General features: G+C 40.5%; 1 protein-coding gene across 5 annotated transcripts in view; it reads left to right on the forward strand.

The window, feature by feature from the left end:
* Positions 1-1,241: 1,241 nt before the first annotated feature.
* LOC136886178 (calponin homology domain-containing protein DDB_G0272472) overlaps positions 1,242-25,966 on the forward strand; it is a 156,242-nt gene continuing 131,517 nt past the window's right edge. For 2 of the 5 annotated variants that reach the window (XM_067158915.2, XM_067158919.2), the window contains exon 1: positions 1,250-1,374. The gene's annotated coding sequence lies outside the window, so the exon portion shown is untranslated. Of the gene's footprint in view, positions 1,375-25,966 lie in introns of all 5 variants that reach the window. The other 3 variants (XM_067158916.2, XM_067158918.2, XM_067158917.2) reach the window with 3 other exon arrangements.

Consider the following 25,966-nt stretch of genomic DNA (forward strand, 5'->3'; position numbering starts at 1 on the left):
GGAATAATTTGCTTATTTCTTTACGTGCAATTCGGAAAATTCTTCATTAATTAGATCGGTTTTTTTGCAGAAACAACGTATGTTCCATATAAGCAATGCTGTTAGGAAGCTGTGTAAATAATGAGTTTATTTCAGAAAGAAACTAAGCGACGGAAATTCCTTCCTCCACTCATGATGGCTGGTGGCCCTGTTAGTACAACCTGTTTTGTGACTCTTGTTTTTACTGAGTTTTCTTGTTGTTGTTGTTGTTGTTGTTACGACAGTAAACACGGAGTGGTCGAGTGTGTGTTTGCAGTGGAAATAATAGTGTGTTTAGTGATTATTAAGTAGTGTTTAGTTCTTAAACCATGTCTGACAGTTCAGAGGATGAACCTAATTTTAAGCGTAAACGTGGAGTGAGACGTAAAGAAAAGTACAAGCGGAATGTTGTTCAGAAAGCTAGAGTACAAGGACTGAGATACGTGTCCCACAAACGAAAATCCCCGCTGAAAAATGTAAACTGTATGTGCAACTTTAAATGTCATTTAAAACTTCTGACGAAACTATAGAGGACCTCTGTAACAACTTCTATTCTTTGGACAGTAAAACCTTTTATGACAGCATAATTCAATGGCCAACAACCGAGAAAGAACATGCCGAGGATATGCCAGAGGCTGAATAAAGCCAGAAAGCCTATTATTGTTCTAATTTGTATTTTGTAGTTCATTAACTGATGTCTATTAAATTTTGATGAATAGAACGGTGTTGTTTACTTAACCTTTCATTTTAAAACGTATATAGATTAATCAATTAGCTGTTTTTAATTGCTACAGAAATTAACAGGAAAAGTTGTTTATTTCAGAAACAACCTAAGTGAAATGTTAAAAAAATGTCTATATGGTATTAAAAAATTAAAAAAATTATTTCATGTTTACTACCCTTTTCCAGCACATTAAAGATTCATTAAAAAGATTTAGAGGGAGATCAGACTTCAACTTATACTGCCACACAGTTATTTATTTTCCCAACCGTTTGAAAAGTTGAACTTAGGTGGTTTCTGCAGTTAGCGATTCAATTATAAGGACTGCAAATACATTCCCGCATTAAATGCAATAAGACCGCGCACAAACATACAAAATGAATGGGCTTGTGTATGCCCACACACAATGTAGAGAGAGAAGGAGGTAAAATATTAAGGTTTGTGGGTTGTTGCTGTAAGATAAAACCGACGTCGTGACGTCACGAGGCGCTCGAAATAGCAGTGGCGCTGGTAGTGGTGGTGGTGGTAATGATGCCTGGGTCGGGCAGAACGGCAGTAGTGTGAGTGCCATCGCTCAACAACGACGACTTAACGATCGGTGAGTGTTAGGATATCATCTGATAACATCATCCACGGTAAGCCTCATTTCAGTACTGTGACATTACAAAACATAACAAACAAAACACTGTTCAAAAATACACCGAGCACCCAGTCATGAATTTTACGTTGAGAGGGAATCTTTCCTTATTAACAAGGCCCGGATTTTCATGCTGTAACAGGTTAGATTGCAAACTAAATTTGGTGAATAGGAAGTGTCAGCCACCCACTCTTCCATAATGTAGCAAGAGTAACATAAATTATAGGAGTTCTGATGGGCCGTACTCCTAATGTTTATACAAACCTCATAGCATAATCGTTGTGAAGGTAGACTATACTTGTTGCTCGCTTCAGAAACTTTGCATTCTAACCTATTAATGCATAAAAATCCGGGCTCTACTTATTAAATATTTATATTCACATTTGTAAAGAAAAATGTCCATTGGGATAATTCCTGTTCTTAGAACTCCAGTATCTAGTATATTTCGCAACACAGCAACTTGGGTTTTGAGATCCATAGTTTTCTAACTATCTGGTATAAAACTATATTGAGTGAATTTATGCACAAAAATATTCACTTTCCAAGTTATTTTGTATAAAAGAGAGAGAATCCACAAGGGATAGCTGCCCTAGAACAAGGGGTACTGTACGCTAACACCATCAAATTGATGTTAATGTACTTAATGCAATTCCAGTTTTCACACTATTTATCTTAGGATAAAATGAGCTTACATATTTTTTTAAAATTTTGTAATTCCCTGTTGTAAAGCTGTCCTCTACCAGGAAAACCTTATTTTTCTTTACATATACCATATAAAGGATGATTTACCATCGACAATTAATTACGTAAAACATCTGAACAACAGAGCAGTAATCATCGTATAGTCTAATGTTCTACTCATTCTATGTAGTCTTTACCAATAATTCAAAAAATAGCGCATCATTGCAGACAGCGGACGGCGGTGTCCTTATTGTTTTGACAAGCACTGTATATTGTTCTAGTTTCTAATTGAAGTGAAAATCATATCGCGATATTCTTAGGTTTTCAGTATTGACCTCTTTTTTTCTTAGATCATTAGCACCCACTGTATTTCGAACAAATAATTATTATACAAATTAAAATATAAAATTTCAACCTATTCAATAGTATGTAATGCAATCTTACAGATTAATTAATTAACATAGCTTTTTTGATGTACACTAGAGTCCCGTTAATCCGAACCCCGTTAATCCGAAAGTCCGGTTAATCCGAACTGAAGTATTCAATTTTTAAAAAATATTCTCCTTATTGAAATGAAAGAACATATTATAGAATGAAGATTTCCTTACATTTTACTAGTCATATTTTACTAGAATAACTTAATGTAAAAATAATTACACATCATAAACCATCAGTGTATCTTTACAAAGTCTGTTAGTTCTTTTGCCGTAGTGATTGGAACCTACTCGAAGATGCAGTGTTAAACCAGCGTCTCATAAACATTACATCAGTGGGCGTAGCAGTGGAGTGTTGCACGACGTAGCGTACGGCAAGTTCTAAGGCGGCCGAGGCATCTGAATGTGACACTAGTTGTTCATTGTGGTCTTCTTCGTCGTCACTCTGTTCCCCATCAACTCCAGATTCTTTCTCCACCATAGCTACAATTCCTTGGTTTGTTTGTAATTGATGACAGTCACCTTCCATCCACTCGCTAATGTCATTTTCACTGTCGTTTCCTCGTCTACGGGTTCTTAAATACCCTACTGTAATTTTGTATTTTGTTAATGTAACTGCTAAAGAATGGGCATTTCAAATTACAGTATGTACTGTACTGTATTGTAGAAACTATTTTCCGCAGACGGTTGAGGCGCTGGCCTTCTGACCCCAGCTTGGCAGGTTCGATCCTGGTGATATCTGAAGGTGCTCAAATACGTCAGCCTCGTGTAAGCAGATTTACTGGCACATAAAAGAACTCCTGCGGGAGAAAATCCCGGCACCTAGGCGTCTCTGTAAACCGTAAAAGTAGTTAGCGGGACGTAAAAGCAATAACATTATTATTAGAAAATATTTTCCGGTTAATCCGAAAATTTCGTAATCCGAACAGGCTCCGGTCCCAATTAGTTCGGATTAACGAGACTCTACTGTATATGCTTCGTATATTTGAGCCATCGTCATATATGACGTAGAGCCCGGATTTTTATGCGCTAATAGGTTAGATTGCAAACTTACTGAAGCGAGTAGCAAGTATAGTCTTCACAACGATTATGCTATGGGGTTTGCATAAACATTAGGGGTACGGCCCATCAGAACCTCTATAATTTATGTTACTCTTGCTACATTATGGAAGAGCGGGTGGCCGACACTTCCTACTAACCAAATTAGTTTGCAATCTAACCTGTTACTGCATAAAAATCCGGGCTTTATAATATGAGTATACATTATTGATCTGTAAAGTATTTTTGAGATAATTTGACATAAAATATGTTCTTAAAACTTATTTGCAGAAAAATATGGTGAAGGAAGTAAAATCCTATGAATAAATATTGGCTCCATCCACTGTAGTCTGTTTCACAAGTAATAAACTTTATAATATCTCCGTTGTCTCGTATGTAGTCAATACGGAAACTGAAACGCTGATTGGTTAATATTTTTTGTAAGTGCGGCATATGTAGTTTGATTTCTCTATAAACTTACAGTACTAAAATCAATATTAAAAGAAATACTCTTTGATCTTAGGCGACACATGAACATCGTACAAATCACAAAGGGCGAAAAATTCATAGGATTTTACGGTCATCACCATATTTTAGTGTATTCGATTTTAACTACATATTTTATATTAAATTATCTCGAACAAAATTTGTAGATCAATAATGTATATTTATGTATGTCCTTTATAATGCTGACGATGGTTCAAAACATGTACATTTTTAAGAATATGTTAATTAAATAATCTATAAGATGACATTACATATTACTGAATATTTTAATTTATTACAGCCAATACAGACTTTGAAATATGACTTTCATTTCTTGTAATTAATCATTATTAAACAATTTATTTAAACAATATTTCATTAAAATCACGGATATATAGAAACCCTTGGATACTCATATATTTCGGTATAAATAGCACAGGAAGAACATCCAGAATGACATTCTTGGTTCCCATTTTATTTTGTAAAAAATAACAGTCCAGAACATTTGTTCTTAGAGCTTACTTCCTCATTAATTTACAGTATTAAAAACTAAAAGAAGGATACTTTAATCTTTGATCTTAGGTGACACATTAACTTCCTACAAATCTAAAAGCTCTAAAAATTCAGTAGTCCACTGTGTAAGGTGTTGGACTATAAATCTGCCATTGACCATGCAGTATGGGGGTTCGCATTGAAGCAATGATAATACATGGTCCATTGGTTCCTACTCACACGTTGTATTAGTGCAAATTACAGCGCTTGGATCCGTAGTTCGAACTATTACTATATTACAATATTATTTCGATTTCATTTTCTACTAATCATTGGGAGGGAATTTTGATCCTCTTATTATTTTTCATGGCTTGGAAACTTCAGTTCTTAGATCTTTAGTCTCTAACTTATATCAGAACATATCATCATACTGAGGAAGCTTTTATCTTTGGACCATCTTTGAGTACTTTTCTATGTATTTAGTTCAGGTCATTGTGAAAGCGAGAAATTATGTTGTTAAATAGTTTCTGGCCTTCTCGTACAAAACTACGAATACACAGTACATTACCAACATCAACGTCACCTCCCCTTACATATACTTTTAATATAAATTATTTTTTCTTTTCACGACTTCTGCACATTCTGTTATTGAGAAGAATTATTTTTAACTATATTAGAATATATTTAATATTATGACAGGCATTATTGTTCATATTATAACGAAGTTGTTCATAAATTAAAACAAAATCTCCATTACAATATATAGATTAGGTTTCCGTCGACTTAACACAACTGATTACAATGGGCATTCCGAGTGATATATCAAGCAAGCACCATTGATCTGCATTTAGGGCCGTCGTCGAAGTGGTAGATTCCCTATCTGTTGTTCTACTAGCCTTTTCTCAAATAATTGCAAAGAATTAGGAAATTTCTTGAACATATCTATTGGTAAATTATTCCAATCCATAACTCCTCTTCCTATAAATTAATATTTACTACTTTATCTTCATATTATGATCTTTCCTACTTTCGAAAACATATTCGCTTACTTATGACATTCCACGCCATCTCCCCACTGACAGCTCGGAACATATCACTTAGTCGAACACCTCGTCTTCTTTCTCCCAAGTATTCCCAGCCGAAATTTTGCAACATTTTGTAACGCTACTCTTTTGTCGGAAATCATCCAGAACAATCGAGCTGCTTTTCCTTGGATTTTTTTCTACTTCTCGAATGAAGTAACGCTGGTGAGGGTCCTATACACTGGAACCATACTATAGTTGGAGGTCTTACAAGAGACTTATATGCCCTCTCCTTTACATCCTTACTACAACCCCTAAATACCCTTATAACCATGCGCAGAGATTTGTACCTTTTATTTACAAACCCATTTATGTTATTACCCCCAATGGAGAGCTTCCCTTATATTAACACCTAGGTACTTGCAGTGATCCCCATAAGAAACTTTCACCCCATCAATGCAGTCATTAAAACTGAGAGGACGTTCCTATTTGTGAAACTCACAACCTGACTTTTAGCCCCGTTTATCATCATGCTACTGCTTGTTGTCCTTTTCACAACATTGTCGAGGCCTTTTTGGAGTTGCTCACAATCTTGTAACTTATTTATTACTCTATACAGAATAACATCATCCGAAAAGACCTTATCTCTGATTCCTGTTCTCTACTCATATCATTTACATGAGGAAACATAAAGGTCCAATAATACTGCCTTGAGGAATTCTCCTCTTAATGATTACAGGATCAGATAAAGCTTCACCTACTCAAATTCTCTGAGTTCTGTTTTCTAGAAATATAGCCACCCATTCAGTCATTCTTTTGTCTAGTCCAATTGCACTAATTTTAGCCAGTAGTTTCCCATGATCTACCCTTTCAAACGCCTTATATAGGTCGATCGCGATACAGTCCATTTGACCTCCTGAATCTAAGCTATCTGCTATATCTTGCTGGAAACCTACAAGTTGAACTTCAGTGAAATAACCTTCCCTAAGCCCGAACTGCCTTCCATCGAACCAGTTATAAATTTCACAAGCATGTCTAATATGATCAGAAAGAATGATTTCGCAAAGCTTACATGCCGAACCGACTGACTGGTAATTTTCGGCTTTATGTTTATCACCATTTCCTTTATCCACATGGGCTACTATAGCAACTCTCCATTCATTTGGTATAGCTCCTTCATGCAAACAGTAATCAAATACACTGGCGTGTTTATACGTTGATTTACATTTTCCGCAAATCGCATTGGCCAGACATGACGTTGCACTTCGGGCTGTACTGTGCGAGAGCGATAGTTACCTGTGAGACTGGACGGAGTGACTGGGAGTGGCTCAAGAATGCCTTTACGACGACGAAGAGGCCAGTATCAATTGCTCACTGCGATTGAAGGAGACGATAATAGGGCTACGTGAAGGTGGATATTCCTTCTGCGCTATTGCAGAACGACTTGGCAGGAATGTCTCCACTGTGCATGCGTGCTGGCAGCAGTGGTCACAAGAAGGTACGCTCGCCGTGGCACCACCGAGAGGGAGGACTGCCGTATTCGGCGTCTGGCTCTGGCGCAGTGCACTGCGTCTGCAGCAGCTATTCGGGCGGCAGTTGGCACTACAATGACGTAACGAACTGTTCGAAATCGGTTACCTGAGGGACAGCTCCGAGCCAGACACCCTGCGGCGTGCATTCCATTTACCCCAAACCACCGTCGTCTGCGACTTCAGTGGTGTCAAGCAAAAGCTCATTGGAGGATGGAGTGGAGGTCCGTTGTGTTTTCCGATGAAAGCAGGTTCTGCCCTGGTGCCAGTGATGGCCGTGTGTTGGTTAGAAGGAGGCCAGGTGAGCGTCTGCATTCCACCTGTCTGCGGCGTCAACACACTGGACCTACACCGGGAGTTCTGGTCTGAGGAGCGATTTCCTATGACAGCAGGAGCACACCCGTGGTAAACTCACGCACCCAAGACTGCAGGGGTGTACGTCCGTCTGGTGATTCGACGTGATGTGCTGCCATTCATGAACAGCATTCCCGGAGGTGTTTTCCAACAGGATAATGTACGTCCCCATGACGCTGTTGTAACCCAACGTGCTCTACAGAGTGTCATCATGTTGGTTTGGCCTGCTCTGTCTCCAATCGAGGGCGTATGGGACATTATTGGACGACACCTCCAGCGTCATCCACAACCAGCGTTAACCGTCCCTGTATTGACCCACCAAGTGCAACAGGCATGCGATTACACCGGTTATTAATCTGACCAGCATGGCACATTTGCGACGGCTTTTCTCGCGCGGATATTAACCTGTAATCATGAACCATTAATCAATTAAATATGTTACCTAGACAAATATATTTCCAAAATTTCCGTACTCTATATTCCTTATTTCGTGTTGTTTTGATATTCTTTTCCCCCAGGATAAGTACTTAAGTACATCCGCAGAAATCTTATCGATTCCGACTGCTTTTCTAGCATCGTGCAGTCATATCTTGGTAATTTTTGACATTATGGACATGCATTTTCTCAGGAAGACATCAGGATATACATTCTTCGTACTACTGCATTAGTGTTCCTAGCTTTTACTCCCTCGTCAGTGTAATTTACAGCCCCAGCATTTGCCTGGTGTGAAAATGGGAAACCACGGAAAACCATCTTCAGGATGTTGCTGAAACAGAAGGAAACAGCAACACCACAAAGAAGGGGTTGGACTGCTGAGCTGCCATTGTACATGTAGTGAGAGAATTGAGACTAAAGTGATGATAATACTTTCCTATTCCTTTGTGCTTACGTTTGGACGAACACGGTGTGATCACTTGGAGTTGCAATACACTACTGAATTTTTCCAGGCGCTGAGGAAATAAAAGTCCTGGTCAGTTCGTCTGCAATTCCAACCCCATGCTAGCTGCAAAGCGAGAGTCAGATATCCCACAGTTTTAAGTGGCTGACGATGAGAACAACCTGATTTGCCAGAAACTTTGCTCGGTGACAGAGCGGTTGAAATAAGCGTAGACACTCGACCGTTTCCGAGAAAATGACGGTTGATACCGACGCGGTGGTGCATTGGCTTTCACCGCGACCGCACACTTTTGCACCTCGTGTTCAGTCCCGATTAAATGTTGTTTTTCCTTCATTTATTTTCAAAATATACTATTTGCTTTACGTCAAACCGACACAGATGAGTCTTATGGCGACGATGGGATAGGAAAGGCCTACGAGTGCGAAGAAAGCGGCCGTGGCCTTAATTGGTGTGAAAATGGGAAACCACGGAAAACCATTTTCAGGGCTGCCAACAGTGGGGTTCGAAGTCACTATCTCCCGGATTCAAACTGACAGCTGCGCGCCCCTAACCGCACGACCAACTCGCGCGGTTCAAGTAATCTGTCGCCATCACAATTCTGACTGATGATATGTTAATCATATTGCCTTCATTAATCCAGGACCAGAAGACCATGTTTACGAGCCTGGTAGCTTAGTGGACTGTTCGCAGCTTCAAATAACATTCATCTTTATATTTTATTACAACATAACCCTTATATCTTTCACAGCACAACACAAGAACAACAAAACAATAAAAGTCAATGCATGGATCAAACATGGGCGATTTGCGTCACGACGAATCCAAACTATAATAAAATTCACTTAATTAAAAATAAGTAAATTCACCACTTATCAGAAAGAGCATCATTATCCATCAGAGTCAACAAGCTGGAACTGGCTTATCGACTGACAAAGAACACTTATAACAAGAAATGCCTGTCACACAACCTGAAACTGAAGCACTACACGTCCGTCAGTAGCTCTGTATGCCATGGGGTATCTATCATTGAACCGAAGAGGTCTGATGAAGAAACTGGAAGTCAGAGAGAGGAGAATTCTCAGGAAGATGTTCGGTCCGGTAAAGGAAGAAGAAGAATTCCGTAGACGGCATAATTCCGAGCTCTACGAACACATATAGTGAGGCTCTCTGATTGTGCTAGGAAACGGAGAGTAGCTTTCTATGAACATATGGTAAGACTGCCTACCAAAAGACTGACCAATCACCTGTTCGTCTTTTGGCACAAGAAAAAAGAAGATTCGTACCACTTGGCTGACAGATTTTCAAGATAGACGGTCTGTACGACCTGCCCTGAAAGAATTCCATGGATTTCAGAAGAAAAAACCCCCTGAAGAAAGGTACCCTCTGGAGAGATGAGAGAAAGGAGTTACACAAGCAAAAAAAAATGCGAGAATAATGTGCAAAGATCAAAACCTAAAAGTAGAACCATTCGAATCGAGAAGAAGAATGAAGAAGAAGAGGAGGAATAAAGGAATAAGTAAAGTGAATCGCTAATTGCAGAAACCAACTAAGTGCACTTTTTCAAACTGCTGGGAAAATGAAAACAACTGTGTGGGAGTATAAGTTGAAGTCTGATTACCTTCTAAATTTTTAAAATTAAACTTTAATGTGCTAGAAAAGTGTAGTAAACATGAAATAACTTTTTTAAAAATTAAATGCGATAAACAATTTTTTAAAAAATAGTGTACTCCGGTTGTTTCTGAAATAAACAACTTTTCCTGTTAATTTTTGTAGCAATTATTAAAAAAGAGCTAATTGATTAATCTATGCAAGTTTTAAGATGAAAGGTTACGTAAATAACACCGTTCTATTCATCAAAATTTAATAGATACCAGTTAATGAACCACAAAATACAAATTAGAACGGTAAAACACTTTCTGGATTTATTCAGCCTCTGGCATATCCTCAGCAGGTTCTTTCTCGGTTGTTGGCCATTGAATGATGTTGTTATAAAAGTCTTCATAACCAACGGTGGAGTCCATTTATTTCTTCAAGTCTTCTACGTTCTTTTTGTTGATTGGAACCTAAAATCAAAAATTGCGTTGTGCAGAACCCAGTGAAAGTTTATAAAGTTATTATAGGCTAAGAAATTATTTTACTTGCTCAATAATTTTATATCCCTTTAATATTATTGTAATCAACTTTCCTTTCCCAAAGGATAAGCCTTCTCAGGTGGAATGTCAGTTTTCAGTAATGCGAAAGTAGATGAAAATCCTCCAATAAACGCCTTTGCCACAACTTGTCCTGGAGTATCTTTATAGTACAGAAACTGTTTGTAACTAGAAACCTTGAATGGCTCCTTACGTTCTCTTGGTACTTCCCTGCCTGATGTTTCATTACAGTTTGTTATTTTCTTGTATGTTTTAAACTTAAGACATCGTCCGAGGTAAGATGATAAACGGTAAAACATCCTGACACACTTGCCTTTAACATGAGCTCAGCATACTCACCTGGAGTATAAATTGTGACCACCTCCCTCAAGAGACGTTTAATATTTCCAAAATCCCTGTCACAAGGCGAAAAAGAGTGCCCACGGACAGGGAAGTTATGCGTAAGCATCTCAAACCGACCTCTGTCGCAGAGATTCAATAATAAACGCACAACTGTGTGATTCTGTGTGAGTCACAAAACAGGTTATCCTAACAGGGCCACGAACCCTCATGAGTGGAGGAACGAATTTACCGCAGAAAAACTTTTCTAAATTAAACACATAATTTCAGCTAAAAACAATGCATTTATCTGCGAATAGTACAATCCCGTCAAAAACTCAATTTTGACAAAAGTGTCACAGGTGGTTTCTGAAATAAACGTTTCAATTCACCGTATTATGCAACAAAATATTGTACGCAACAGTCACTAAAGTGATACGTTTGCGTTATTCATTTCGAAATTCTGGACTTAAGCATCGCAGTCGTGACGTACCAGATCATTTCCCGCGGCGATTGCGTCAATAACTATTATTCTTTTTTTCCCGCAAGTATTGAATGTCTTCCGTGTACACGGCACCGGCACAGCTCGAACACCTGTTGTTCACGTATCGCAGGCTGGAAACCGATGGTATAGAAAATAAAGTATCCGTTAGGCGTTTCGAGAACGTTCCTTCGTAGACTTTGCTACCCATGCATCCTGTTGGCTTGCTTCATACACTACACTGTAAAGAGGTCAAGTCGTTACAAGTTAGGGGCGAGCAACGAACCCGGAAGGAGAAACAGGAAAAAGATTAGCCTGTTTAAGATAGAATTTTGTAGGTGTGAGTATTTTCACAGACGAAGCATAAAGCGCAATAAGGACGTGCCAACACACACAAACATGAAACCAGAATTAGAATGGAACGACTCACTGTCTATACGCAACGTAACTGGTTCGAACCCCACCGCTGTTGTTTGGCAATTTGTATCACTTACAAATCAGGTAAGGTAAGGATGTATTCTACCCGAAGGCAGGTCCGAACCTCCGCAGAGGTGTGCCTGAGCCGCAGTTTACGTACGGTAGGGTGGCCAGTTCCTTTCCAGTCCTCCATTCCCTTACCCCCCACCCACCAACCAACAGCGCGTGACAACCCATCCAAATCTTGACCACGCCTCATGTTGCTTAACTTCGGAGATCTCACGGCATCCGGTGTTTCAACACGGCTACGGCCGTTGGCACTTACAAATACGTATCAGAATAAAAACAGTTCAAAAAAGTGTCGCTGCATTATTATTATTATTATTATTATTATTATTATTCCGTTAGTGTCTTCTAGGGACCATCTCACAATTTCAATGCTTCATCCTTCGTCGTTTCTTCTTCCTCCAATACTCCATCTACTCACTATGTCTCCTTTTCCTCTCCTAGAACCATTTTGAGCCTATTTTCTTTCGCTCTCAACCTTACAATCATCCCATTTTTAACACTTTCTTTAAAAAATCTCTCTCTCATTCTCTCTCTCTCTGTCTGTTGCTGCTTCTTCTCTTATATTATTTATTTCAAAATATTTCTTGACTGCATGAATCCAGGTTGTTGTTCACTTTTTGTTCCTAAGATATTTGAAAATCTGTTTGGCTAACCTGTTGTCATCCATTCTATATACAAATACCCAAAAAATATCAATCACCTCTTCCGAGTTGTTTGCTTTACGTTTTCTATGTTCCGATATTTTTCATCATTACTTCTTGACTTCCAGAGTTCTGTAGTTCTTAGTGGACCGAGTATTTTCCGCATAATTTTTCTTTGCAGTACTTCTGATTTATTCAGCTTGTAATTCAGCACTAGAAATTCACTTGGTTTACAGCCATCTCCCGTTTTACAAACTCACACATGTTTTCTATCAGTATGCCATCGCTTTAAGCGTTAATTTCATATCCAGTCGAAAGCTACAGTTTGATTCATTGTGTAAATAACTGTTGCATACATGATGACGCAGTAAGTGCTTTGAAAGAGAATATAGCTTGGTATGTGGCAAAGGAGAATGGACCATCACACCACCGACGTTCGTTGGGATGCCTAACAACAGACAAGGTTAGGCGCAGTGGACTCAACCAGTATACCGACAAATAAGCCCAATGAACTGCATTTTCCAACGATTAACAGCTGCAAAATCAAAATGGGTGAACTGAATATCTAAGATATATTCACAGCAAATGGCTCGCGTAGTTCTGAAGTGATTGAGCAGCAAGAAACAGATACAATCTCATTTCTTAGCTGCCAAGCTATTTGCAATGCATTTCGGAAATGATATATTTTAGGGACCAAATTTTAAACAAAAACACAGTTAACTCTGTGGAAATTTCCTTCGAGAATCTCGTGAAATTCCACCAAAGGTCTGGACGTAATATCGGTTTGGAAGACAGACAGACCTCGTTTCATCTTTAAATGCTAGCAAACTGCTTTTAAATAAACACTCTTACTGACATATATATGTCTTAATGGCTCGGGTCACCTGTAAAATGGTGAGAAATTTCCCTTTGGTAATACAAAAGGATCATAAATATGTCTTATGTGTATGCTCACGGTCGTGGCCACCCATCAACTGTTGCTAATAGCCTGCACGGTTGCTAGGTTACAGTCTCGGATACCTCCTCTTGTATATTCATACTACACTAGCAGTTTCCCGCTGCGCTGGCTCCGCCCGCAATGTACAAAGTATGGTGTTGTTCGTTACTATCTTCACGAATGTATTTGCAAAGTTTCGAGTTAATGAAATAAAGCACATGATCTTCTGTGGTAATAGAATATAATATGTCAACAAAACACTTGAAAATACATCACACAAAGAAATTGAATTAAACGTTCCTTGGAACAACACTACGCGCCGAACTGTTAAAAAGTCCTTCAAAAATCTTCGTCACGGAGACAAATGTACTCATAACTTTTCCCAGAAGCTACCAATTTAAGAAGTTATTACCCCGAAAGAAAGTGCTTGATGCACCAAAGATATGATTGCTTCAAAGAGACAAAAAATGAAAAAATCAAATAATTTGAGGAAGGCGGAAGTTAAGTGATTTATAGTACCTAATGACAAATCTGTGCATGAATACCTTTCAGTTTTTAGACTTTAGACTTTAGTTTTCATAAAAAAATTTAAGTAGATATGAATGAATGAAGACAACGAACAGACTCCAGCCCACTTCCAACCAGTCACGGATAACTATGAACCGGGGAAGAGAACATCGCCTATCGCAATTATTGCAATCACAAGTAACTGGTATGGTAGGGGGCCTATATTTCGTCCCCTTAGCAGATCTGGGCTTGTAGAAATTCAGAAATATTATGGACAAGGCTAGATATTACTGAATACATTCTCCACTTACAGGCAAGTTGCAATGAAACTGTTACAACGAAAGGTAGTTAATATATGACATACAAACGCTACAAAAAACTAAAACTACCAAAACTGTGTCCGTAATTTCGTCCCCCACCAAATTGATGAAAAGTACAATTTATTTTAATATATCTTTCCTTTATATCCTTACCACACACTTTTCCTCTAATGAATTGCTTGAAGGCCATTTATGAGAAATGTTTTCTTGGTATTCTTTTTAACATAGTCTTTCAGCGTTGCTCGTGGGATGTTAAACGCTTTACTTGCATTATCTTGTAACCCATTATCTTGTCCTTCACTGCCTTAATAGCCTTTGTCATAGTCTCCTTAACCAACTGCTTGCGTTTTCCTGCCTGAAAATAATAATAAACTTCATAAATAACAAATTACGAACATTCCCTGATTTATTATAATTTCTACAGTAACTAACGCCAACCACCTCACTGCAGCGATTACACGCCAGGAACTACACCACACGACTGAAATGCAGTCCAGTATTTCACACACATATTAGTGCTCACTCTAGGAATAACAGGCTCTAACTCAGCTCAGCAAAAAAAAAGTAAAAGAATACTCCTTGTACACGGAAACTGAACGTGGTGCATGTGACCAGTGTGACCAACTCTCACAACAAGACAACGGGATGAGGCTATGCGTGTGCACGCGGCTAAACATTAGGTGCCAACCGTGCAAACTGGAAATCCCTGGGGGGACGAAATTAGGCGCGGGGATGGAATTTGGTCCCCCTACCAAATTTATTCCAACTAACAAACTGGCGCAAACACATGATTAAGCTATACTTTACTGCTACAGTACATATTCTAACCAACAATAATATGTATTAATTACACCATCACGGTTCCATTTACCGACAAGAAGTCAAATATTCGAAAGAGTTGTCCACAGTGACTGCAACTTAATAAATTCCAAGATTGAAAGCGGCGATCCACCAAGGTAACTAGCGCAGAAGTTACGAATGATAGAAGACGTTACTTTGTACGCTATCACGTGCCTTCAATGACTGTACAGATATGGCTTTATTTTATTAGACTCCAAGAGTTTGAGAACCATCCGGTCAAGCAATGATGTGAGTCAGTAGCAAACACACTGCGACGCCTGAGCGTGCATACAAATACAGACCCTCAGAACGGCTTCAGACTAGAACTGGTACTTCAAAACTGCTGGGAATTTAGAAGTCATTCCACGGACAACAAGCTATATATCACGAGTCAAATTCTCAGAGCGTGCCAAGTGAAGCAGTGAGAACCTAAATACTTGCGCAAGTAAGACGTCAATACAAACGTAAACAAACATTCAGCTTCTGGCAGCAACCAAAACAATCGATGGCCCGAATTCAAAAGAAAACTTTCGAAACACTCCAATTAATAAACACAAGTATTATTAAAATAGTCGTCAGTTGCGATATTTCCTATTAAATAGTATAAATCAGAAAGCATTACAGCTTCTACTGCGACAGAGTAAATCAGAAACATCTGTGGACTGTAGCAACAACCATCTGCTACATGCCTTAGTTTATACTGCCATCTGCTAATAATTAGTATAGTTTATATCAGGTCAGTGCGACATTACACCACCACAATCGACAGTTACTTGACAAGCGTGGCAGCCAGTTTTCTGCTTCATCGAACGGACGTACATTGACCTGTCAGGCGAGAAACAACGGAGAACTCTGGAACCATTACTTAAAGAACACGAGATGATGGCGACTAAAATATGATCTAAGGATTTCTTTAATTGCGATCTCTGGGTCAACTTATGTATATGGAAGGCATGCTTGCTGATCACGTTCAAATCTACCTGCAAATTTCCTTTTCTGCAGTGGACAGGATCTCCCAGAAAGACAATGCGACATGTCACACGGCTAGAAATGTTCGACGGTAGTTCGAGAGCAAGACATCAAGTATTTCCTCGGCCCTCTAATTTTCAAGACTTGATCCTTGTTCAGCAACCGTAGGACCACCTCAATCATCGTATTCAAGCTATAGATCCTCCATCACACACCCTTCAGCCGCTGTGGGAGGTACTGTAGGCATCATGGCTCCAGATACCACTGGGAATCTACTAGCACCTCATTAATCAATCAATTAATCAAACAGCCATCAGTGGTCTGCTTATATTAACAGCTAGGTACTCTCAATGATCACCATGAAGTATGTAGTAGAGCACTGTAGGTTCGTAAATAGCCTTCTTTTCATTGTCAACCTCATGTGGCTGATCTGAACTCAGCTCAACCCTGAAAGTTGGATCTAGTTTATAGCCAGTTTTTGAGTCAGCTTTACTATGATGTCTATTCGCCTTGTTCTCCCTTGTATAGCGATTCCAGATACTTCCTCATGAGTGGTATATCCCATTCTTTGTACAGAGTCGGCTAGCATGTGGCGGATGGTATTATGACGGGCATTGCGAAGAATTTCGCCGTGTGGAATGGTTTCGATCTCACTGTGTCAACACTGACAGTAGTTACCGTCCAGACTTCTCTCCGGCACAATATTACACTTCATTCTGAGGACATCCTTCAATTCGGAACTACATAGTCCATTCTGGTGCCAGATCCAATTATTAACAGGAGTGTAGTCTTTATTAAAAAATTACACCTTCACGCTTCTGAGGCAGTTTACAATACTCTTGATATTTTATGTCACGGAGTTCAGTCCTAACTTTGCGAGCATTTTTATACAACTGCCCCTGGTACTTAAACATTTCTCAGATCTTACTCATTTCGATTTACGCAGACGGACGTCACTTTCCTAATCGAAAATGCAGGAGTTAATGATGTATGCGTGTGCAGATAATGTAGAGTCCTAAATCCATTGAGTTGTTGGAGAACAGCTTCCAATTCGGCACTGAACAAACCAAGACCTTTATATTTATGATGGATGTACTTATTCTCATGGGGTGATTTATAACCGAAATATTGATACTAATTACATGTTCCTAAATGGAACGGCAGGAATGCACACAGTTGGCCTACAAGTTCAACTGCGAACAAGTTCAAATATCTAAGTATTTTCAAAATCGGACAGTTACTTTTTGAGAAATCAATAAGAGCAGAATGCGCTGTTCTGCATGCCGCATCAGACGGCGTGAAGTCGACCAAGGACGTATTGGCACGCAAGCTGTTTCCTGGCATTGATTTCAGCCACAGAAGGGATACCAGGCATGTACACATGACGTGATGTGATGTACCGTAACATACCCTGGGTGTGCAACGTTATTGTATGACTGGCGAACACACGACGGGGAGATTATTCGGAAATTATTAATTTTCTTTTCTAGAAGAAGCTCTTCCGGTGTACTGAATTACGTTTATTTCTCAATTCATACAGTAGTATGTACTGTACACTCAAACCAGTGGCAGTTATAGCTTTCGTTATGTTCCTTTGAAGTCAACGTAATTATTTTATTCCTTTTACAAACATCACACCTCCCTGTCCTGTCATACACACTTTGCAAACCCATCACATGTGTACGATATGCTTACATGCCTGGTATCCATTCTGTGGCTGGAATCACACCCAAGAACCTGCTTGCGCGTCAATACGTCCTTGCTCGACTTCACGCTATCTGATTAGGCATGCAGAACAGCGCATTCTGTTCTTATTGATATCTCAAAAACTAACTGTGCGATTTAAAAAAACTTACATATTTGAACTTGTACGCAGCTGAACTTTTAGACCAGCTGTATGAATTTGTGCCATTCTATTTAAAAATACGGAGTTGGTATCAATATCTCGATTATTGATCACCTCCATGAGAATATGTAGCACATTATTTTATAAGCTCCTGGGTACCATTTACTAATATGTAAACATAATGCCGATATCTTTAATGGTTTAGACGTTATTTCTGTGTAACATCTTAGGTGAATAACCCTGTATATGAGTGTGCCAAGAGCAGCATAGCAGTTACTATAAAAGTTTACAAGAAAACATGTTAACAGAAAAGACTGTGAAGGTTCACAAGTGGAATAAAGGGAATTCTACACTTAACTTATTAGGCATAGCAATTACACCATTAAATAAGATCGCACAATGTATTTACCTTTTGAATCTAGTGTTGTTGTTAGTCTTTTATCAAATATGAACAGGTCCTAATAGCTTCTCATCCTCCTGTGGGTGGGGACGGTAGAACAACACACACGGTATCCCCTGCCTGTCGTAAGATGCGACTAAAAGGGCCTCAGGAGCTCTCAACTTCGAAGCGTGGGTTGGCGACCACGGGGCCCTATCTGAGTCCCGGCATTGCTTCAACTTACTTGTGATAGGCTCCTCCTCACTTTCATCTCTCCTATCCGACCTCCCTTGGTCAACTCTTGTTCTTTTCCGACTCCAACGGCATTAGAGGACTCGAGGCCTAGGAAGTCTTTCATTTTGATGCCCTTCATGGCCCTTGTCTTCCTTTGTCCGATACTTTCATTTGTTGAAGTGTCGGTTCCCTTCCATGTTTTCTCTCTGATTAGTGTTATATAGAGGTTGGTTGCCCAGTTGTACTTCCTCTTAAACAATAATCATCACCACCACCACCACTAATAGCTTCTCAGTTCTCAATAATTCGTCTCCAAGTTGACTACGTACGATGTCGAAGAATGCTCTTCCAAGTACTTGACCTTAGTCGCAAAATTTAGAACGTCAACCATGTTTTCGGACATTATGTTGGACGTGAATTTCCTTTCCTCGCGCTGGCCAGTTGGGGGGTACTGCACCCTGCTGCCTTGGGATGGAGGGATGTTTCCCCACAAGTACCTTAAAACTGACGAATGTCTCTTAAATCAAATCTGTTCAGCCTTTGACAGGTCGAAGTCATTGGGCGTTTCCTTCACCAAGACCTCTATGGTACTCTGTAGAGGACTGAAGCTACAGTTAAGAAGTGATCATGCTTAGTTCTTCTCCACATTTACCAAGGTGTGAATTCACAAGTAAAACCCGATGCTGAACATTGGTTCAGGGAGATGTCTGAGAGTAAAGCCTAATGGCAGTGCTCTACATAGGGGGCGTGGTCGTATATAAGCGCGAGAACGCGTGATTTTTTTTTACAGTAAAACCTATCACAGTTCACTGAAGTGAATACGGTGCACGCAAATTGTTATTGCGAGAATTTTCAGACATGAACACTGTACGACACACTAAAGCGTAAAAGAGATACTAATATTAAGTTGGCGTTGTAGCTATTTATAATGTCGTGTTGTGCGTACAGCTGCACAAATCGGAAAACCAAAAATATTCCTGGAATAACATTTCACAGCTAAGATTATAAGTATGGTTTATAATATGTAGTACAATATATTATATTTCCTCCATTGCTATTGTGCTAGTATTTTGGAGTCCCAGAAGCACCGTCCACATTTCGTAAGAATTTTTAGGTTAGACTTACTTATCAGCTCTGAAATATGTATCCCCTTGTGGGTAGACACGGTAGAAAAACTCACGGTTTCACCTGCATGTCGTAGAAGGCGACTAAAAGGGGCCCAATGGGCTCTTAATTTTCATATATCCTATCCAACCCCCCTTGGTCAACTCTTGTTCTTTTTCCGATCTCGACGGTATTACGTGTGGAAGTCTGGGCAGTCTCATTTTCACGCCCTTCGTGGCCCTAGTCTTCCTTTGGCAAGTACCTTCATTTTTCGGAAGTGTTGAATAACTTCCATTTTCTCCCTCTGATTAGTGCTCAAAAAACCGGGCGAGTTGGCCGTGCGCGTAGAGGTGCGCGGCTGTGAGCTTGCATCCGGGAGATAGTAGGTTCGAATCCCACTATCGGCAACCCTGAAGATGGTTTTCCGTGCTTTCCCATTTTCACACCAGGCAAATGCTGGGGCTGTACCTTAATTAAGGCCACGGCCGCTTCCTTCCAACTCCTAGGCCTTTCCTATCCCATCGTCACCATAAGACCTATCTGTGTCGGCGCGACGTAAAGCCCCTAGAAAAAAAAGTGCTCATAAAGGATAGTTTACTTAATTATTGTACTTCCTATTAAAACAACAATAACCACCACCACCACTCTAAAACATGTAGTACCGTAAGCAATGTTTGTAAGCCTGGTTTGGTGATATACTGCACATTCCCCTCAAGCATTTGGACTGCGGCATGCTGTTATTAATAGCCTTCCCCTTGGCTTTATCGATATCTGGTGTAGATTTACATCTCCTATTTTCTAGATACTCATTTTATAGTACCGAGAGTCAGCTAGCGAGAGAGTGAATTTAAGCCTGCGAGAAGTGAGAACTCTCCTGTAGAACTTATTAATAAATCCTTAACAGGTCTGTTGGCCAGAGAATTTTGTTACAGTTAATCCCCATGTTATATTGAAAACGATTATACATAATTGTGCGATTCGAAGTTTCCCCACTCCTGAGAAAATGTCTTGGTTTTTATATATTTACAATGTAAGAACTGCCATGTTATGTTGTACAGAAGGGGCCTGGCCGTTGGCTTCAAGCGATAACCACAGAGAGTATTGTAGCGAGCAGCTTCCTGTATTCTTTACTCAATGCATTGGTCTTGGATGTACCAACCTTAGAACATAGTCTATAGGGGTTGCTTACAAGAGACTGGTGTCTAGAAACGTACACTTATATGTGTATTCGAACAACACACGCTATATCAATGTGACATCATAATTATCATAGTTCGAGAGAGGAAACAGATAATCACCCCCTCGTTCAGGCGCCCTGTTGTTAGTTGAACCACTCTTCCACGCGCTCAGGGACTGCTCGTTCGATGGTAAAACGCTTACTCTTGAGGACTTTCTTCAGCAGACCGAAGACGTGATTGTCACAAGTGTAAGATCAGTGTATGAAAATTACACAGCATATTCCTCAATTGTTTTTAAGCGCTGGGATCTACAATTGGAACTGTACTTCAATAAATGCGGGAGTAATCATGCTTTATTTTTGGAAAAGCTAAATTACAATTTTAAATAATGAATTATGAGGCATAACTGAAAAAAAAACACTCGTCAAAACGGCGTGTTTGTAGATCCACGCATGTATTACATACACACTGAGCAATTGCTAAAATATCATAGTATTACGTTAGTTGGTTTTAGGGAAGCAGGTACATAAGTGATAGATTTTGAAGTTTGAAGAAAGTCAGCTCCAAAGTCGAAGAATGAAAAAGGAGCAGAAACTTACCCTACACTATTTTCTTGACAAATGGAACTAAAACATACACATTCAATCAACACTGCACTTAAATTTTTTTTAAATCCATCACTATTTTAACAAAATTAGATTCACAATCTTCTAAATGAGAATCAGTCATTTAAGATAGGGCACATGTCCAGAAATATAACTTTTCAGGAGCAGCAAAAACTGGTTTAAAAGCCAGTGTTGCTATTTGCGTTAAATGTATGTGTTTTGTCCGTTGATGTTGGTTGTGTCTAGGTTACTTCAGAAAATATGGAGTAAAGAGACTTTATGGAAATTGGCTGATAAAAAAGTGGACATGTGCTCTTTCTATAATGATGGCTGAATTCAAAGTCACTTCTTCAGCAAAAACACATTGTTTACTCAGATAATTGGACACACTCTATCGTTGTTCTACAGTTATAACCATTTGAATTATGACAGTCGATCAAAATTATCGTTAGTCACATGAACAGCTGGCCACACGAGTATTTCGTTATAATAATAATAATGGCGTGTGGCCTACGGAGAGGCAGGTCCTTTGATGTGACGCTCGTAAGCGACTTGCGCGTCGTGATGAGGATGAAATTATGATGAAGAAGATACATACACCTAGTCCCGGTGCCAAGACAATTAACCAATTATGGTTAAAATTCCCGACCCTGCCGAGAATCGAATCCAGGACCCCTGTGACCAAAGGCCAGCACGCTAACCATTTAGCCATGGAGTCGGACGAGTATTTCGTTGAAAACGTCTTTGTACTCCGTCGGACTGTACACTTCTAGACAATTTAGATCATTTATCTTATTCCCGTCAATAGGAATTGGTTCTTCGTTGACTAGTTCGTAACCGAGCTCGATAGCTGCAGTCGCTTAAGCGCGGCCAGTATCCAGTATTCGGGAGATAGTAGGTTCGAACCCCACTGTCGGCAGCCCTGAAAATGGTTTTCCGTGGTTTGCCATTATCACACCAGGCAAATGCTGGGGCTGTACCCTAATTAAGGCCACGGCCGCTTCCTTCCAACTCCTAGCCCTTTCCCCTCCCATCGTCGCCATAAGACCTATCTGTGTCGGTGCGACGTAAAGCAACTTGCAAAAAGACTAGTTCGTTAGGAAGCTGGACGTTGCTCTCAGATAAGGTATGTTCAATAAGGGCGTTGATTAACTTTTTTGTCCGCACGGTTCCTGGATCTTTGACAAAGTAAAGGAAGTGCCTCAATGATACTGGCTGGAAACGAATTTTCTTCCTCAAGATTCACGCGACGGTCCTCCCCTCTTATAAAATTTCGGCCACCAGAACACTCAGAGACTGCATTAATCAATGCCATAATCTTGGTAATGATAGTAAACAAGTGAAGGTGTACTCTGCTGTTTGACCAAAGAGCAGGCAGCAAAGAAGTCATTCAAGAAAGGGCACTTCTCCGGGGATATGTGCCCTTTCGTAAATTACTTTCAAACCGCACACAAATCTAACTTAAATATCAGCATGTCACTGGGTCGATAATTGTCGTTCTTTTTATGAAAAGGTGCACCAGGACGAGAAGAATATTAATCTGTAATAAATAAGAAAATGGAAAGTTTGGAAACGTGTCCCTTCTTAAATGACTGATTCAAATATTATTCAGACTGAAGGTTTATTTTAAAAGCATTAGGGGGCGTGGCTAAAGTTTTATTGTCATTAGTACAATAGTAATTCTGATATTAGAAATTATACTCGTGTATATTTATATAGATCAATGGTTAAACTTACTAAGATCTGGAAGAACCAGACAATATCAAAAGCCACGAAGATGCGCTTAGTAGAATCATTTTGTATGGCTGCGAGACCTGGACCGTGAATGCTAAAGACAAAAAGCGCATTGATGCCTTTGAGATGTGGTGTTGGCGGAGAATGCTACGTGTACCCTGGACAGAAAGAAGAACTAATGTCTCCATTCTGGACGAACTCTGCGTCAAGAACCGCCTATGTTGCCGTGAGAGTAAGTGTTACCTCCAGTTCCTTGGTCACATTTTAAGACGAGACGGAAAGAACTTGGAAAAGGTCATTTTGCAAGGCAAAATCGAAGGCAGCAGACCACGAGGAAGAACAGCAAGTACATGGATAGATCAGGCGAAGAAGATCACTGGTCTACCACTTCAGATCATATTAAAGAAATGTGAAAACCGCTCGGAATGGAGACATCTTGTCAAGGTTACAACACGGAAATGATAGAGTTATGAGGTCACGACGCTCAGTAATGAGCACAACGACTAATGATGATGATGTTTATATATATCGCTGCTATGCAATGACAACCTCGTAATTCCACTCACGAGAAACCACGTTTCTCCATCTGTCATGTGAAAGCTTGCAGCTTTACCTGAGAAGGGAATACAAGACTCCAATGATCGAATAACAGTTCTCCAGCCATTGCTGACCGCTCAGTATTAGGTTTCTTCGTAAATTTTACTGCAAAGGAGTTACGAGGTTTCCTTTGTCCAATGGCGATGTACAATGAATGGCCAAAATTCATAGGAAGACATTGAATGTGTTGTTAATAAGGAGTTGCTCCACCGCGAGCCCTCAAAACGGCAACAATACGGCTAGGCGTCGACTCTACAAGGTGTTGGAATCATCCTGGATGGATCTGGAGCCACGCACAATTGATCTTGTGTACTTGGTGCGCGGTTCATGGAGCGTACACAAGCATCGACCTGGATTAAGATCAGGAGATCTGGAGGGCCAATCCAGGGTCGTAACTTCACTGGAGCGACCCTCCAACCACCTGCGCGCCACCACAGAGCGGTGACATGGCGCATTGTCCTTTTAAAACATGGCATTTCCATCAGGGTACTCTAGGGCTAGAAAGGGATGCATATGGTCTGAAAGAATGCCCATATAACGTGCACCTGTCAGCGCTCCCTGCACATGGACAATGGGGCCTAATTGCGACCATGACAACGCCGCCCAGACCAGAACTGAGCCACCTCCTGCCTGGACACAACCTTGTTGACACGCGGAATACATAGCTTCATGGGGCATATGTCACACTTTCACACACCCATCAGCTCGATACAACTGAAACCGGGATTCATCGGACCATACCACACGCCGCCACTGTTTCATGGTCCACTGCCGATGTTCGCGGGCCCATGCACGTTGTGAGGTGTCGGCAGAGGGACACGAGTTGGTTGTCGGCTGGTGAAGCCTATGCGGTGCAGTTGCCTCGTTACAGTCCAGGTAGAAATGGGTTCCTGACTCCCAACATTCAACTGCGCGGTGATCTGACTCACAGTAGCCCATCGAGCGCTCAGTATGGTTCTGCAGAGGCGACGTGATGTCCGTTCGTCAAACACCTGTAGTCTTCCCGTACGGCGGTTTACGCGAGTGGTAACTTTCTCTCTGCGATACTGAAGAGCCACCCTCGACACTGCCAATCTCGGAAACACGAATTCGCGTGTAATCCCCGCAATGCTATGATCCATGCGCCGTGCGCCGATGATCATCCCACGTTCTAACTCGCTACGTGTTGCCATCTTCACGACAATGGTGTCTGTGACAGACTGCCCAGCTACGCCGCAGCTAGCCGCAACGCTCAGGGGTCATACACGGTACATCTTCTAATGGGACACCCCTTACCGTGACGTCTGGCCACTCAATGCTCGTACACTCCGAATTAGTCAAAGTAGTTGGTGGGACGTAAAAACAATAACAAAGAATACACCCACGATATCCCCTGCCTGTCGTAAGAGGCGACTAAAAGGGGCGACCAAGGGATGATTGAATTAGAACCATGACAGTACTTGTGATTAGTACCATCGCGCGGGGAAAGCCATGGGTCGCCCTTACTTGCGAGTAGTACCACCATGTTAGGTACACAAGAGGTTTGTGATTAGTAGCACTACATGAGCAACACTGTTGGTTTGCGTTGCCTGTGATTTGTACCCACTATGTGAGGAACACCATGTGAGGTGCACCATGGGTTTGCTTTGCCTACGAGTGGCGCCCCAATGTGCGAAACACCATAGGTCTGCGTTATCTGTACGACGTACAATACTTGTGAGTAGCACCATAATGTGTGGAACACCGTGAGTTTACGCTACCTTTGATTAGTACCGCAACATGAGAAAAGCCATAGTTCTACTTTACTAGCGATAAGTGCCATTGTGAGGGACCGTTGACCTGGATACTGAACCTCCTTAGACAACAAGCATCATCGATTCGGGATTGTGCTTTTGAAGCAGAGCGTGGTCAGTAATATTGTTGCCTGGAGGGTGAGGCATTGCGAGTCGGATCCACTGATTGTTTTAAATTCATATCCATCCATTCATTCTTGATCATCACGTTTTGAATTCTGGTCAGTGCATGAATTTTGTACTTTTAAATTGCCATTGCATTTCGTCTCATTTCGTACCATTAAGGGCCGATGACCTAGATGTTAGGCCCTTTAAACAACAAGCATCATCATGGTCATCAATATCATCATTATCGTATTCTTGAGGAACAGGGTGGTGTGGCGGTTTAGCTGCTTGCCTGTCATCCCGGAGATCGTAGTTTGATTCCTGGTATGCTGGGGTGGTATTTTCAGTTGAAAATTTGGTGGTTTCAGGAAGAGTATGTGCCCTTAAATCGCCGGTCACAACTCTTTCAGTGTGTGCATGGATAAGCTACGCATGGCGATTATGATGATGATG

Source organism: Anabrus simplex, chromosome X, assembly GCF_040414725.1.
Source record: "Anabrus simplex isolate iqAnaSimp1 chromosome X, ASM4041472v1, whole genome shotgun sequence".
Taxonomy (NCBI): domain Eukaryota; kingdom Metazoa; phylum Arthropoda; class Insecta; order Orthoptera; family Tettigoniidae; genus Anabrus; species Anabrus simplex.